The sequence below is a fragment of the Mytilus californianus genome, unplaced genomic scaffold, assembly GCF_021869535.1.
Source record: "Mytilus californianus isolate M0D057914Y unplaced genomic scaffold, xbMytCali1.0.p SCAF_6, whole genome shotgun sequence".
Classification (NCBI taxonomy): domain Eukaryota; kingdom Metazoa; phylum Mollusca; class Bivalvia; order Mytilida; family Mytilidae; genus Mytilus; species Mytilus californianus.
Window position 1 is genome coordinate 112,173,880 of NW_026262712.1, and position 18,577 is coordinate 112,192,456.

At 32.0% G+C, this 18,577-nt stretch overlaps 1 protein-coding gene across 4 annotated transcripts in view; it reads right to left on the bottom strand.

The window, feature by feature from the left end:
• Positions 1-7,164, bottom strand: part of LOC127705930 (uncharacterized) — a 47,195-nt gene extending 40,031 nt beyond the window's left edge. For 3 of the 4 annotated variants that reach the window (XR_007984119.1, XM_052210280.1, XM_052210282.1), the window contains exon 1: positions 4,888-5,136. The gene's annotated coding sequence lies outside the window, so the exon portion shown is untranslated. Of the gene's footprint in view, positions 1-4,887; positions 5,137-6,162; positions 6,328-7,022 lie in introns of those variants that run through there. The other variant, XM_052210281.1, reaches the window with a different exon arrangement.
• Between the last annotated feature and the right edge of the window lie 11,413 nt (positions 7,165-18,577).

Genomic DNA, 18,577 nt, shown 5'->3' on the forward strand with positions numbered 1-18,577 from the left:
ACCTTATCAAAGTTCCAGGTCAAATCTAATTTATTAAAAATCCCATTTTTGATATATCATAATAAACAAGGTTCCAATTTCGTCTTATGAATGAACTGCCTCGGTCAACCTTGGGCCATTTGTTACAAAACGGATCATAGGGCATTGTGACGTAAAGATATTTGCCTTGTGATATCAAATTTTCTAAGAAAATGCAGCAATTGGAAAATCATGTGCATTGTATTATATTGGAGGTATTGAGTGATCTAGGCATCTGGTCAATCAGTATTAAGTCACCATGCTAAGGATGCTGATCAAAATGACAAGTATATTCAATCTGCTGCAGTAGCATAGGAGAAGGCTAATTCTTGAGAGGGCTTTTTAAAGTGATCCAAAAAAAAGAAAGAAAAAAAGAAGATTTTGTCCATAGCCTATAGTCAGTGTACTCTTTCATTCTCATTTTTTTAGGGGGCTAAAAAGTTTTAAGAATTCTCTGTCATTATCCATTTTGTAAAAACTTATCTCTTCTTGCTCATGCTATTCCCATATATATTCTTATTCTATTTGACATTAGTTAAATTGTTTTATTACTATCTACATATATATCCAGAAGCTACCTGTTAAAACCTGTAAAACTTAAGATAAATCTACTAAACCAAAAAATCACTAAAAACAAGAAAAATTTGGCAATCCTAATCAAAAACAATCTTACATGTCCTTTGGTCATTGTCAAAATTAGAGGATATGTGTTTTAAAACATAAGATTCTACATGATAACAAATTTGATAGCTGTATGTTGACTAATAACTGGTTTGTAATTCATACACCCTTCAAATTTCTTTGTTGTCCCCCCTAAAGCCAATGTTGGATTGTCTTAATTCTGATAAATTATGACAACTTTTATGACAAGATAAAAAGACAAACTCCTTTGAGGATTAACTGGTCTTTGTTTTTTTTTCTTGTCTACATGACAGCAGTTTGTTGGTATTTCATAACTCCCTTAAAGGGAGATAATAAAACAATTCATTTCACTTATATTTTTGTACCCATACAAAACATTTGGACAAGCTAAAGCTGAAACTTGAGGAATATTTCACTTATGCTAAGAAAAAAAATACTTTACTGCATGTCCATCACAAATATCTATATATATATATATAAATATATATTTGAGAACTTAAACTTCCTTTTTAACTTTTGAAGTGAAAAGCAGCAAAAGAGAATTCTCAATGCTAATTGAGTATCATTTATTTATAAAATTCTTAGAATAGCAGTCACTTTTGCTGTTAGTATCTGTGTGTTCTACAATATTTCCTTCAAGTTGAAAAGTTGTTACTCATAAGACCCATCCATGGTTATGTCAAAGCCAAGTAGGTCCAATTTCTCAGGTATCACACCATCCTCTGTGCGATTTTTCAAACAGTCTTCAGAGATGGATTTAGGGGGTCCAGGGGGCCCGGGCCCCTCCTTTTGTGGGAAAAATTTGGTTGATTATATAGGGAATCACTGAAGCATGTCTGGAGCAGGCCCCCTCTTAGGCAGTCAGTGGGCCCCCTCTTAGGCAGTCAGTGGGCCCCCTCTGAAAATTTCTGGTTCCCCCACTGGTCTTTTAATCTTTACTAAAACTGTGAACTCTCTGTCTGATGTTATGGCAACATCAATTCATTTTCGTAAACATTTTATCATAATATAAATACTTATAATGATCTGGGCATTAGTCAGTCATCTAGTAATAAATATATCTTTAGATGGCAAAAAATGCATTTCTAATACATGTACCCGATAGATTTGACAATTTTGAGTATCGTCCTAGAAACAAATAGATAATATATTCAATACCAAAAAAATAAATAAAAATTAAAACTATGTTCTGACTTTCAGAAAAAAGTCATTAAGTTAAATGCCTTTGATTCTAGATTTGTTGATGAAACTGTAAATCATCACAAAAGCTTGTAAACCTTTCAATATCTTACAAAAACTAGTATTCAACAACAATGTACAGGGTTGAATAACATTAAGATTTTATGGAAATTTTTAAAAATGTTTAAAAATTTTTTAAGTATATGATTTGTATGATAAGTATATATCCATTAGACTCTGTGATTGTTAGATTGCACTATGACTCACCATGTATGTCTGGTACCCTCTCCATGAGTGAACAAAAACATATCAAAATGGCCAAACCTGAATGCTGTACGGTTTCCTATAATTGCTTACATCCACTTCATTTTGGAGGATAGTTGTCTCATTGGCAATCATACCACATCTCCTTATTTTATACTGACCCTTTTTCTTAAAATTCAATTATTATTGTTACAACATAATTATATCATATCAATACTTCTTATCTTTTCCTTGTATAAATATCTATTTGTAGAAGGATAAAGACACTAGTATAGATATTATATATGTAAATATAGAGAGTTTTTCATTATTAATCAACATCCAATCAAACTTCACTGAACCAGGAAATTATATTTTTATATTCAAACAATTATCTTCATTCCCCAGGAGAATATTTTTGTAACATTTTTTTAACATAAGCAATTTAATGAAGAAATAAATTGCATTAGATGATAAAATTTGCTTAGCTTACTGTGCATTTAAAATTCCCATTTGGTTTATGAACTAAATGTTAAGCAATCATAAAGTTTCAAATGAGTTTTTCTGACATTTTGTTATTGCAAATGTAAATCTAGGTGATATTTATTGTAAGTAAACAACTGACTATGCAGTATGGGTTTTGCTCATTGTTGAAGGCCGTATGGTGACCTATAGTTGTTATTTTATGTATCATTTGGTCTCTTGTGGAGAGTTGTCTCATTGGAAATAATACCACATCTTCTTATTTTTATAGGTATGATGAATATGCTGAATCGCTAATTCATTAGAAAAAATTAAATCGACTTCAAAGTAACCTTTCCTGCAGACATTAACAATCGGTTTCACTGAATTTGAAGTGATCAATGTGAGTTAGACATATTATTATTAGTACTTATGTCTCAAAATTAAAAACTGCTATAACTTATTATGGAAATTTTCAATTTTAAACAAATAAAACATTTTTTTTTTCATTTCAGTGATATATATGTTGTTTAGAATTCAATTTGTAAAAAATGCAATTTAACCATTGGTTATGATTTGTTACTTAGGCAAACCAACAGACTATGACCTTCATAATAGGTTGTGTTTTTAAAGAGCCAACTGTAACATGTAGGACAGTCTCAATATGATACAAATTTACAATTGAAAAGAAAAGCAACATATTTGCATCCATTCTACTTATACACTGCAACCTTTTATTAGGGACCTCCAAAGCCTTTCAATGGGTTTATCTATAAGTGATATCGACTATAAAATTGCACAATCAATTACATATTTGGATTGCCCCAATTGCCAATTGACCAATTTTGGATTATAACATATTATAAGAACATCACTAAAATAGACACATCTACAATGATACCAAGAGGACATTTAAAAAATCACTGAAACCACAAAAATCACCCTTGATGTGTACTCATTCTTACTGAGAATTACCAAGGAATCAATTGAACATTGAATCTCTTTCCTCCCACACCACTCTGCATGACACACCCAAAACAGTAACATCTTGCACTAAATAAATTTTTATTTTAAGGGCAATATATCACTTATCAATATGAATGCATTAATTTCATATCTATCTATTATTTATACAGTAAAAGCTAATGTTTCAAAATATTATGAAAAATGAAATTGATTTTTTGGTAGAATTGCAACAAATGTTACAACCTCAATGATATTTCATAAATTTATTGAATAATACACGTATTAATATAATGTATATAAATTCTTATATTATGTATCAACTTCAGTAATACAATATTTTTATACTTATCAAACAGACTGTCTTAAATTTCAAAATTCAAAACATCTTTTTGGTTTAAGTTGGTTGCAGAGAACTAATACATTTAGGGGAAGTACCTCAGATAAGGGATTAATCCAGATACAACAACATAACCCTCCATCCAAAATAGACGAAGGGTAACATTATCCTATGTAGATTGATATATTTGTGCAAAAAAGTTTCTCAAAGTACACCTGTAAAGCAAAACTATTGTTTCCTTGTATAAAATTTGCAGTAAGTTTTCTTAAAGACTATAAGTAAACTATTGATGCCTCATATTTCTCAAAGAATTGTAGTTTTGTTTTCAGTTTCTTAAAAAAACTAACAGGCCCATATGAAAGTGAACGGTTTCTGCCTTCTTTAATGATCATAGAATTCTACTAACAAGATATTTGTTTTAGAAACTTTAAAGTAAAATATCTGCGTTAAAAAACATGTCAAAATAAAATATCCATTCCAGGACAAAATAAAACCTCTAACAGAAGACGAGACTTCCATTGTTTCAGTAAAGAATTCCAAACATGTTAAAATCTTTATGTTATCATATTAAACTTAACCATGTTTAGTTTGATTTTCAAAATTGCTCCAATTAGTTTTATCATCTATCAATTTAGTAAACATGAATATTTATGTGCGCTCATAATGATATGTTTAAGTTGTATATTATATATATATTGTGATGGATTGAATTCCATTTTTTATTAAAAAAATAATTTATGTTCCTGACAACAGGCTAAGAATAAATTATTTGATATTCATTTCAAACAACCCAAGACAAGAAAATGAACGACCCTGTCAATCATTCCACATTTCTCTATTGTCAAAGTTTTCAATAGTAAGATATAAAATGTCCATTTTATCATGCTGTAACTAAGTGAATCACAACTTCAACAATTAAAATTGAACTTCAGGAGATTAAGAAAAAGGATCTGTTTAAATATTCAATTTATAACATCAAAGAAATGTACATTGGTAAGATTATAGACATGTGTATTGGTATAACTACTTAATGTACCTACCCGGATCGTGTATTCCACCTGGACAAATTAATCACTTTTCTCCCATTTAAAAAACAATCCTCGAAAAAAAGTTTGTTGTTTTTAAAAAAGTCAACTCATAAACTATACATCCACCAGTTAATATTCCAAACAAATAATTTCCAGGAGATGAAACTGCAGAAATTCCTAGTTTTTCTCACCAAATGAGATACACATCCAGTAGTGAAGAGATTAAAACACCCAGTAGTCTACCCCTCACCCCAATCAATACTATAGTATTTACCTGGTGGTCACTGAACCATGACATCTTACCTGAACCATATGAACAATACATATCTTTACCTGAGCATGTCAATATAGATTAATCAACTTCATTGTTATAATTAAATTACAAATTGAACAAATTAAGTTATGTGATCTAAAAGACAAAGTTGGACTTGTGAAAACTGATAATTTTTAAGAGAATTACTATCACTAATTATCAAATTGTCCTTTTGACATTTCATTAACCTGAGAAACACCTGAGACACTAATCCATGTTTAATCACAATTTAATTGCAAAACAAAATAAAAAGACCAAAATGTTAGCAGTTACTTGTCTCTGTCCAGGATGGTGTCTTGTATATATTTATGTTAAAGGACAAGTGTATGGAAGAACAAACATTGGCCCTCAAATTTGAAAATAACCACAGTTAATAAGTAATACCTAAGTTCTGAAAATTGGAATAATAAATGAAGAATTTTTTTCTTTTTTTATGCAAAAAAGGAGATGTGGGGAATGCATCAATGAGTCAATGAGTCAACAACCCAACACAATACTTACACCAGAACAACGCATTTAGTCTAAACTTTTCGGAAGTCAAAATAATAAAGAATGCTTGAAATCACAGAATTTAACTTGACAATGCTATGACAAAAAAAGAAAATCGATAAAAAGACAAAGAACAGTATACAAAACTCTAAACTACTAATTAAAGCCTCCTGAATAGTCATATAAGATATCCATAGATAATCCCCAAAAAGACCTTCTAACCTCTTACAAATCTTAATAGCAATTATAAGTATCTGTCCACTTAGAAGATGTAACCTTTTGTTGATATTCATTACAATACATAATGTAAATAATGATGAATCGGAAACAAATCAAACTGTTAAATCATCTGGTGAATTTAATTCAGATGTCTTTTTGTTATTTGTGTTGATGGGTAGCTGTCTCATTGACGCATAACCCACACCTCCTTTTATTCATAGTTAATTCAATTTCATGTCATCTCAACAATATAAATTTGTACAAACCTAAGAGTTTTTTTTCCATCAATAAATCAATGTCTGGAAGATAGGTGGGACAAATCTGACTTTTCATCAGACTCCATTTTACCATCAGCACAGTCCATTTAAGTTCATGTAAGGTCTCCTAAATACAGTAGTCCCAATTGTAAGCCTCACCCCCTCTTGATTTATCTATAAAAGAAGTCATCAATTCAAGATCAACTTTTTAATCGTTTAAAGATTTATTTTTTTTTATAAAAGTATAATGGACTCATGCCTGATTGAACTTTCAGACCATGCAATGATTGCATCTGTAAACAAGATATGGAGTATTCAGCATTAACATAATGTTTATATATTACTACAACACCTTCTGCTATTCTGTCACATAGTTTGTGTTTATGTATGTATTGTATGTATTATTGATGTAATTCAAATGTGTACCTATATAGTTTATCTAGACTTTGGTAATAAAGATATATACAACTCTTCTAAATTCTGAAATATAAAACTTTGAACATAAAGTACAGTCAATTCAGAAATTATTGCGAAGTTTTTATTAATACAAAACATACAACAGTATCAGGTGTGTAATAATAAAAACTTACATTCATAATTTCCGTAGTGATTTTCCTTAATAAAAGTTTTGCAATCGAATTAGTAAGATTTCAAATTTTTGCCAGAGGTCAAGGATTACAATAATAAATGCATGCATTCATTTCTGAGTTTACAGTATACAAAGTGCCTGCAGTTGAAGCAACAGCCAGATTCACATCAATATCCATTTTTGAATATTTGTCACAGGCAAGACAAAAACCACTTCAAACTGGCTACCAGTAGTTCCAACAACCTCGTTCAATCAGTTTACATGTTATTAAAACACTTACATGGTTTTTGGTGTTTTTATTAAGTTCCTTCTTTTATTCATTGCACTTCTTCAGGTTATTGTTAAAAGTAAGAACTTGTTTCTTTCCCTGTATCAGATCTTATAATAGACTTCAGATTTCATAAATTTTCACGGCTAGATGAATTTCAAAGTCATCGTTTGTACAGAGAATGTATGTAACAGTTATTACACAATATACACCCAATCTAGTGTGAAATTACAATCTTCATGTTATTTATAAAAATTTCAAATTTAATAAATTTGAAATAGGATTATGCAAAATAAATTTAAATTTTGACACCTGATATTTTTGTTTAATTTAAATGCTCACGAGTTTAGCTGCAAGAAATACTCTCTTAATGACTTCATTTTCTAAATAATTTGAAAATAAATCCATTAAAATGATGTGACACATTCACAGTACATTCTTGGTATATTATTATTTCTAACACCCTCCACTTGGGAAATCCTAAATAAGTTATAATAAGTTTTGACTGAGTTAAGTAAATTGATTTAACAAAGCTCACATATTTATCCATCCCAACAACCCACCCATTTCACTGTCAACCTGCTTTTAGCTGTCATTTATATTTTCAGCTAGTGTAAAGAGCACAAGTTTTAAAGTCATTTGCTTTTTAAATCAACAAGCACTAGTACTTGTATCACTGCCATCTTATTATAGCTAGGAGCAAGCACCTGTTTCATGCCCTTCTGATTTTAGCTTATAATCATCAGGAAATTGTTTAACTGTCATTATAATTTTAGGTAGCAGTAGGCACTGGTTTCACTTAATAAAATCTATCAACAATACTGATTTCAATGTCATTCTAATTTAATCTTGCAACAACCTTGGTTTCACTGACATGACTGTCATTCTAACTTTTAGATTTATTAGGTAGGACTTTTGTTGATAAGAGTAAAGCATTTCTTTTAAATCTGTTAAAAGTTGTTACATATTGCATGCATGATATGAGAGTTATGATTTGACATAGTTATCACAAAGTCCAGGGGATGTTTTTTTCTAAAACCCAGCTGCTTCTTCTTTGGGCCAACAAGGCAACTTAAGAATACATGTTGCTGCGCATGCATGCTTGGCAAAAATTTGTACAAATTTATAATAAATACATAACTATTTAAGTGTTTATGTATATAACGTGAGGGTACACAAATTGTACCTATTTTGACAGTTTTTTCACCTACGTTTATTTATGATCCAGACAAAAGTTTCCATTCTGTGTTTATTTTGTAGATGTATCCTTATCAACTATATAGGTACACCAATTTAATTTTGAAACCATATTGAATCATAGAAAAATGGGTTAGTCCAACCTCCAAACGACCCATGAGTCAGTAATGAGTACCCAAATTGCATCCATGCTTAAATTCACATCCTTAAAAATCGAATATTACAGATGATTTGTTTTATTTCTTCAAATATTTAGAAAAATTTGACATTAGTCCATGCTTAATATTCATTTTTTAAGAAATAGATGCTTGTAACATATTTTTATTTGCCCATTTTTAAAAGATGACTTTTTGTGGACGTCGCATGGCGACGTTTCCGTAGATTTTACTTTTTCCAGTAAATACTTCATCTGTTGATATATACTGTGAACATTTTGTGTATATTTAAATATATTTACCTATGTTGAAAGATGTGTATAATGTCAACTCATAAAAATACAAATTGTTTAGTCTCAAAGAAAACTTGTAAGATTTTCGCTGCTATTTTTGCTGAATAGGTGCAATTTGGGTACTGTGACGTTACAGATTGTGATTTAAAACTATTAGAATTACACAGTTTTGTCTGCATTCAGAGAAAATTTCATGGTGTAAACACAGACATTTTTGTTCAAGTGTCTAGATGAACCTTAAAATAAATACACGTCAGAAGTGAGTGTCAGTACCCAAAATCATATATTGAGAGACCCTTCAACGACCCGACCCCTCCTCCCCCACCACACACACACTAGCTTTTATACTCCTTTTTCCATATATTTCCCTAAGTTAACAACAAAGTTTCTTGTTACATACTTTTCGTTGAACTTTGTATTAACAGCTTCTTGTCAATGTACCATGAAAGAATGGGGAGTGAAACATGCTCTAATAGTACCGAATTTAGTCTCATGTCTCGTGCAGCATACATATTCCGGACATAGGTAATCGACCCGTGGACAACGTTGTAAAAAGGTTTACCTTCAGTCACCCTGATGAATCCACCCTAGTATGTTGCAAATTAAAGCTAATAAACATGTAACACTTCTTGGTTTTATATCAGGCTTTTTGATGTAACTTTTTGACCGCAACTTGTAGACAAGTTTAACTGACGAACAAAAATAGCTACTGGAGTAGATAACATTCATCTAAGCTATTATGAGCTGGTCACGCACCGGTACTATACAAACATATCATAACACTTATAAGTACCACAATAGAAGCTGGGACTAATATATTGATAATAGTCTCTGATAGAATCAATAAATTTCATGTCGTACCACTACATGATAAAAAGAATGATCCACTTTGATTAAAAGAACTACAGCGTAAAAAATAGGATGTGATATACCGTTTTTTTCATAAGAATTCTACAGGTAGGGGATGGGCCAAACTTTCTAACCAATCATGCTTTGTATGTGCATTTAAGAAAGGTCGCAGATGTCAGACAAATCTGCTGAGACTCCTCGAAGATTGAAAAATAGCTTTGGATAAAAAAAAATCAAGTATGTGGCAATAATACTCAAGTTGCGGACCTTCGAAAACTTTTAACTTCTACAACGTGACATTCTTTTAAGTAACCTCTTCTTCAAAATCAGATGAACTGTGTTCTAAATTATCTTACCGGTCGTAATCAACAAATCAAACGTCAGGGAATACGCAGTATGAAGTTGGGCTGACATCCAGAAAGGTGTACCCAAGGTTTAATCCTAGGACCTTTATTATTTGATTTTTTTTTATCAATGACATATTTTTTTTTTTTAACATGGAACGCTTTATAACTATGGTGGCGATAATACTCTGTCATATTCTGATGATGATTTTGAAAATTTATTATGTAGATATAAGAAGATGTGGTATGAGTGCCAATGAGACAACTCTCCATCCAAGTCAAAACTTATAAAAGTAAACCATTATAGGTCAAAGTACGGTCTTCAACATGGAGCCGTGTGTATATTTGAAGAAGAAAGACCAGTTTTAATTGAATGCAGGTAAATCGTCACGGATAAATTCCAATCCATTGCAGTTGGAAATTAAACATTTGAGAAGAAGCCTGTTTTTTTATGTAAAGTCAGCTAAAATATCATGCGATGAGATTCCCAAACTTTTAGATCATGATTGCTATTAAGTCTGCCTCATATTTTGACCCACATCTAGAAATTGACAACGAGGGTCGGTTGAGAACAAAACTTTACGACAAAGACAGATGATTTCAGCTTTCCAATTGTGCATCTTCCATTTCTATGTAGCAACATTCGAGCAGCGCCTGTGAATGGAGTATATATCTCCCCGTTGATTAGATATTCCAGAGCTTGCATTTCTATTTACAATTTCCTTGATAGAGAGCTGCTGCTTACAAAAAAGCTATTAAACCAAGAGTTCCAAGTGGTGAAGTTAAAATCAACCCTTCGGAAATTTTACGGACACCAAGTCAAGACAAGACATTTTTTTATTTAAGTCTCACCTCTTCATTTTATAAAACATACAAATAGCTAATACAACATAATCATAAAACATACAAGAGCCACTCTAAAAAGAGTTATGAGAGACTATCTAAAATGTAACGGGTATATACATTATGTACACTTAAATTAGAAATATAAAATACATCTTCTTTTCAATAAAATGTCGTTGCAGATTTTGGCAGTATAAAAGTATATATTTTCATCTGTGAATAAAAATATAAATTTATCGTCATTAGACAAATGCATAAAAATTGACGTTATATATAGAGATGCATGATAAAACAAACAACAACGCAATTTTTCATTAATAAAATTGAGAATGGAAATGGGGAATGTGTCAAAGAGACAACAACCCGACCACAGAACAGACAACAGCAGAAGGCCACCAACAGGTCTTCAATGCAGCGAGAAATTCCCGCACCCGGAGGCGTCCTTCAGTTGGCCCCTAAACAAATATATATACTAGTTCAGTGATAATGAACGCCATACTAAACTCCAAATTGTACACAAGAAACTAAAATTAAAAATAATACAAGACTAACAAAGGCTAGAGGCTCCTGACTTGGGACAGGCGCAAAAATGCGGCGGGGTTAAACATGTTTATGAGATCTCAACCCTCCCCCTATACCTCTAGCCAATGTAGAAAAGTAAACGCATAACAATACGCACATTAAAATTCAGTTCAAGAGAAGTCCGAGTCTGATGTCAGAAGATGTAACCAAAGAAAATAAACAAAATGACAATAATACATAAATAACAACAGACTACTAGCAGTTAACTGACATGCCAGCTCCAGACTTCAATTAAACTGACTGAAAGATTATGTCTTCATCATATGAATATCAAGCACAATCCCTCCCGTTATGGGTTTAGTATCATACCATCATAAAATATATGAGAAGAACATAACCCGTATCATGCCAACAACTGGTTTTAGAATAAATGTGTTTATTTCCGATGCAAATACCCTATAAGTGAATCAATATTAAAGCCAAAATATGCCATCTTTAATGACCTGACAACAGTATCGTAACTATATCCCTTCTGAATAAGTCTGTTTAAAGGTTTGGTTAGCTAAAGAGGTGAATGCCGACATTTTTGTGCTTTGTAAAGAATATTACCATAAAAGATTGGATGTGAAATACCTGAACGTATAAGATGTCTGCATGTTGATTTATATTTTCTAATGATGTCTTTGTACCGATGATAAAATTTAGTAAATGTTTTGACTAGTTTGTGATATTGAAAACCCTGGTGAAATAATTTTTTAGTAATACATAGATTTCTTTCGCTAAAACCTAATACGTTGTTACATACACGAGCGAATCGTACAAGTTGAGATATATATAAACACCATAAGATGGTGACAAGGGAACGTCACCGTCAAAAAATGGATAATTAACAATAGGAAATGAAAAATCATCTCTTTTATTATAAATTTTGGTATTAAGCTTCCCGTTAATGATATAGATATCAAGATCCAGGAGAGGGCAGTGTTCATTGTTAGTATTAGCTTTATTTAAAGTTAGTTCAACAGGATAAATCTCTTTAGTGTACATACTGAAGTCGTCATTATTGAGAGCCAATATATCATCCAAATATCTAAAAGTATTATTAAATTTTTGTATCAGATGTTGTTTTGATGGGTCTTTGCTGATTTTAGTCATAAATTGTAACTCATAACAATACAGAAACAGGTCCGCAATAAGTGGTGCACAGTTAATCCCCATTGTAATTCCGATAACTTGACGATATACGGAATCTCCAAAGCGAACAAAAATGTTATCTAGTAAAAATTCAAGGGCAGTTATAGTATCAAAGCAGGTCAAATTGACATAGTTCTTTTGTTTGTAATTATTGTAATTAGAACATGGCTTCGTTTCCAAAGTGAGAAAAGAACGTCATATTAGAATAAATGATTTTCATTACAAGTGTTGTTAAAAAAAATTCTTTTTTTCAACTAAAATACCTTCATACCTTTCTGTCTCAATTTTCAAAGGAGCAGTACCACTATTTAATAATAGACATAACAAGAGTGTTGACAGTGTGTGTTGAAAAGCTTAGTAAAAGTAGAATACTCAAAACCACCATTTGCTTTGCATTTAACAATAAGTAAACCTAATGATCTGCTGGCTGATTTTGCTACAATTTTCGCCATCTCCGGCATTACAATCCAAAAACTCATTCAATAATAAACCAAGATACATATATATGTTGATGCAATTTCCGTTCAACATAAATTCAAAATTTGTTTGTGTCACAGATTGTGTTCTAAAATGAACAATTTTTGACTTGTCAATATTTACAACTAAGTCATTTACATTTCACCATATACTTAAAACATCTTATATTCTTTTAAGGTAATTTTTATTTTCGGCTAATAACACCACATCATCTGCAAAGGGGGTCTCATTGGGGGGAGGGTTCTGATCCCGGATCCCGCTTACTGTTTTGTCAGATTCCTGTATCCCGCTTACACTATATGTACGTAAGCAATTTTCATTTTTTTGTAATTTCCCGTGTCCCGCTAGACTTCATTTCCCGTTTTAACGGCACAATAATTTGACATTCACGTGTCACGCTTACAAAAAATCGGCAATCCCGGGCCACGCTTAGACCCCAATGAGACCCACTGCAAATAACAATATACAATTTTTTTCACCATTTACATTTATACCAATATCTAATCTCTTAATGTCATCAACTAAGTTATTTATTAAAAAAATAACGGCGATAATATACAGCCTTGTTTTAGGCCAGAATTTACTCCAAACCAATCAGTCAAATTGCCATTAATCTTGACACTTTACCCAGCCGTATGCTTTTATAAAATCTCTAAATGCACAGAACGTGGAAAGTTTACAAAGTTTTCTCGTTTCAATAATAGTGGTTAAAGTTGATAGATGGTCTATGGTACTACGACTCTTTATAAAACCATTCTGTTCGTCGTTGATTACTTCAAGATCGGTAAGTTTTCCTGTCAAAAGAAGCATTTAGGACGCCACAGTATAAAGTTTATATGCCACTGGTGCTAGACTTATCCCTCTATATGACATCGGATCTCTGGGATCGGACGTAGATGATTTTTACCAGAATTATAACATATATTGAATACATGGGTAAGTGCATTCAATGCTGTAGGATTTTTATATAATTTAAATGGAATATCATCAACGCCCGGAGCTTTTCCACATTTTGATATCCAGTTTACCACATTATACACTTCGCTAGTGGTAATTTCACCATCTAAAATTTCATCACAAATTATATCATTATTACAATTTCCTTCTTCATTACTATTATCGCTATTTTTTTTTATTTAACATTTCCTCAAAATCACGTTTCCATTTATTAATAACCATATTTTTATCATCACAAATTGATCCATCATTCAATTTAATCTCCATTGGGATAGTATTTTGACGCTCGCTCCCTACTCCGATCCTTCCAATTTTCCGCCAAAATTCCTTTGGGTTTCCTTGCGAATTGATTAATTCTTCCTGCATTGGATGCTAGTATTGACGTTTTGATCTTTGGACTCCTCGGTCGAATAATTTTCGTTTGTGTCCAAATATATGACGAAGTTTCCTTTTCTTACTTCTAAGACAACATTTATTCCAAGTTTGCTCCGCATTACATACACCATTCTACAACACATGTACATAGTAAGCTCGTGATTCCACCATGGTTTTTTTTTTACATTTTCTAGCTTTATTGTTAAACGCATTACTGATACGAATTTCCTTACTCGGTAACTTTTCAGACATTTCGGTTTTCATTACAAATACAAAATATTCATACTTTCTATCAGTATATTGTTGTGAATCTTCAGGTTTATGTAATTAAAATATCACACGATAAATTCTGTCACAACAGACTCTCTATGAAGCCAGTCTTCCGGTATACTCTTGGTATCATATTTAAGTTTTATAACAGTAATGAGTTTGACTGTTGTCTATATTTTTAATGACTTGGTCTATAACGGAAAAATATAGGCACATATTCCATGTCAATAGTGAATGATCAGGTACTATTTTACGAATACGAAGATCATATCTACCGGGTTCGCCAAGACTTTGAATGATAGTAGTAGCTCTTGTTATACGCTAAAGGATTTAAATGAGCTCCGTGTTGAAAGCCGTACTTTGACCTATAATGGTTTACTTTTACAAATTGTGACTTGGATGGAGAGTTGTCTCATTGGCACTCATACCACATCTTCTTATATCTACCAACATCTCATATGGTAAAATACAGTAATTAGGAAAAATTTGTCTCTATAACACTGGTAATATATGCATAGAATTAGGACAGATATACGCTTAATAAACCGTTCTGAATAAAAAGCAATGAGGTCGATCTCACCAGAGCTAAAATATGATGTATACATGTGTTATTAATGTTTCCATAAATTCGTGCACATTGACTGCTCTTGAGTTTTCTTGTTGCAGGTAGACGACGCAAACGTATAAAACATATTGGCGTTACAACGTTTAGTATTATCATCAACGATTTCAATGTGAAATTGTCGATCAAAGTCATTACGTACTAAAAGTCCTACTCCACCCGATCCATTCTTCGCTCGAATATGGAAATACCGTCGGTTATGGCCGTGCCAGCAGTAACCATTACAGAGTTAGATCCAATCAGGTGTGTTACAGCAATACCCAGTATATGTAGATTGCGTTGCTGAATAAAAGAAGTTAAAAGACTATATTTGTCACTATTTACATTATAGTTCCATCAGTAAATGTTCCAAAATCCGGATTCTAACTAATGACCACCACACCCACCGTTTCCCTTGTCGACTTCCACCCCGAGTACTGTTGTATCCCTGTTTGTTGTAATTTCGATGTTCATATTCTTCATCGTTGGGTAGGTGACCTCCTTTTTTTGGTATTCACTACGACGTGCGCTGCTGTCAGAGCTGTTGTCACGAAATCTTGATTCTCGAGTTCGGGCTCCTTTTATTTATAGTCTAATTTCACCAATTGCATTCTCAATATTCCGTAAGTTGTTATTTAGAATCCGTTGAGACTTCGACTAATCATTTTCAATGAATATATCTTTAAAGTTTTTTAGTTTTGAGTTGGTTGACCGTTATGGAATAACTGTTTAACAGATGACAATGGATATTTTTCAGTTGTTGTAATCGCAATCCCGTCCTCTTTTCCTCGAATGTGACCTACCGAATTAGACGTATCACCGCGGGTTTATACTTACATGAGCAACACGACGAATGCCGCGCATGGGTTACTATCTTACATAATTAGATAAATTGACTCGTTATTCTTCACACATTTATTTTTATGTTAACCTTAGTTATTGTCCTTTGGTGTGGCATTATTACAAGTAAAACAGAACTAATTAAAAAAAAATAGTACTATCTGGTTCATATACAAAAACTGTCAGTACGTATGATACACTACATGTACGAGCTAAAGTTCCATCACAGCAAGAGGCCGAAATATTTGAAAATTCAAAACTTATGGAAAGATTGAAGAGCTTATAGAACCAAATGTATAGTCAAAGCCAGGCAAGGAATCAGAGCTTTACATGAGATGAAGAACTGCAACATAGTCAAAGCCGGGCAATGAATCAGAGCTTTACATGAGATGAAGAACTGCAACATAGTCAAAGCCGGGCAATGAATCAGAGCTTTACATGAAATGAAGAACTGCAACATAGTCAAAGCCGGGCAATGAATCAGAGCTTTACATGAGATGAAGAACTGCAACATAGTCAAAGCCGGGCAATGAATCAGAGCTTTACATGAGATGAAGAACTGCAACAAAGTCAAAGCCGGGCAATGAATCAGAGTTTTACATGAGATGAAGAACTGCAACATAGTCAAAGCAGGGCAATGAATCAGAGCTTTACATGAGATGAAGAAACATAGTCAAAGCCGGGCAATGAACCAGAGCTTTACATGAGATGAAGAACTGCAACACAAGCGCATTTCCTTGGCTTTTGGTTTTATTTAATGCCTTTAGTGATTGTCATTTCTTTTTCAATTTAATAAGATGTTCCTTAGTACAACTTCGGCATTTTGAAGTTGGACAGAATTATAATGTATACATTTATCTCTTCAATTATCTGATTGTTATATATATATGAATTTAACTATTACTCTCATTCCTGTTTGACTATCTTTAATGCTATATGTTTTACACTGTTAATAATGATTCCCTGTGCAAATTTTAGCTCTGTTGAGATCGACCTCATTGCTTTTTATTTAGAACGGTTTATTAAGCGTATATCTGTCCTAATTCTATGCATATATTACCAGTGATATAGAGACAAACTTTTCCTAATTTATTTGATAAAATACAAGACTTAGTTTACTTAAACCATAGCCCGGAACTATGCGGAAATTGATTCTGTAATATGTGTTATTATGGCAGAGCATTATGTATAAGACTACGTACTAGAGATTTATTAAGTAAATATGCATTACATTGAGTAAAACGTGATTTGTTTACTTGTACGTATAAGTTTATAAACCATTTAAATTAATGGCAATATGTAATAATGATATATTCTAACTGATAAATATAATAATAACATATTCTTACTATTTAATGATTGACGTGTTTTGCAGTATCAAATGAAAAAGTCATCTTCAAAACTATTTTTGTGAAATTTAAAGCTATCGCAAATAACTGTTTATATTTATGGGGAACTCTCTGAGACTACTAGTACTATAGGACAATTATATACCAGGACATACGATTTGTACAGAATTTTGGATAAGTGCTCATATTTGATTGAGTACTATAGTATTAGCATTACGTCAAAGTGAAAGTATCTAAACGTCTTAAAATTTGAGAGATAATACTGCATGCACCTTACAACCATTCAGGTTGCATTGATCCAGCAGTATTTGACGGTGAGAAAAATGAAATGACCATTATCAATTAAAAAGATGACGGGAAAACGTTAACGAGACAGCAACCTAACTGCGCAATGAAAATAAAATCTAGAGGTAAACATACGGTCTTCAATGATCGATTATTTGTGTTATCTAGTTATGTTTGCAGAATATCATGGCCAATAAATAATATAAAGCAGAAACTGCTCCGTCCGGTAGAAACACGAGTTCAACCCCTACCTCGATTTTCCTTTTATATGGTTCTTGTTGCTATGGCTTTCGGTATCTGTGTTGTGTTTTGAAGAATTTTGTTTGTCCTTTCTCTTTTTTTTTCCTTTTATCATTGTTTTATCTGTCTTTCGTCAACTTAGATTTTTCCTCAGACAATTTTTTTTTTTTATTATTATATAAAAGGTCAAATTCTTTTTACAAGATTAGTAATGGCATATAGGCTATAGCCCGACAATCTGATATAGAAGTTACAAATCATAGAGACAATCGCGCACAAGAAATTTAACTGGGAAGCTGAGTGCAATATTCCTTTCAGAAACATTTGTCCTAATAGAAATTAAGGGAAAACTGCACAAAAGGGCAAACATATTTTTTTTTAAATAATTCGAACAAGTCGGCTAAAAAGAAAGTCTTTGCTGAAGACTGTGTTGACATCTATATGACATGTGCTCGTTGGGTTAATGTCTTTATTGAAGTATACCACACATCGCTTTTTCATTGATATGCCATGCAATTTTTCCATTGGACGTAATAACAAATAATCACCAAATTAATCTTTTCATTAAATTACAAAGAAAAGAACCTTATATACTATATGGAACGACATGCAAATATTATACACGGGAGAAGAAACAAACAAGCAAAAAAGAAAAAAAAGGAATAGGAACAAATACAGCGAGTAAGTTACCGTTAATAAAGAAGAGTCAAAAACTAAAAATTGAATGACTATCTATGGATGGATTAATAACGGTAAAATGTATCATCGCTATCTGC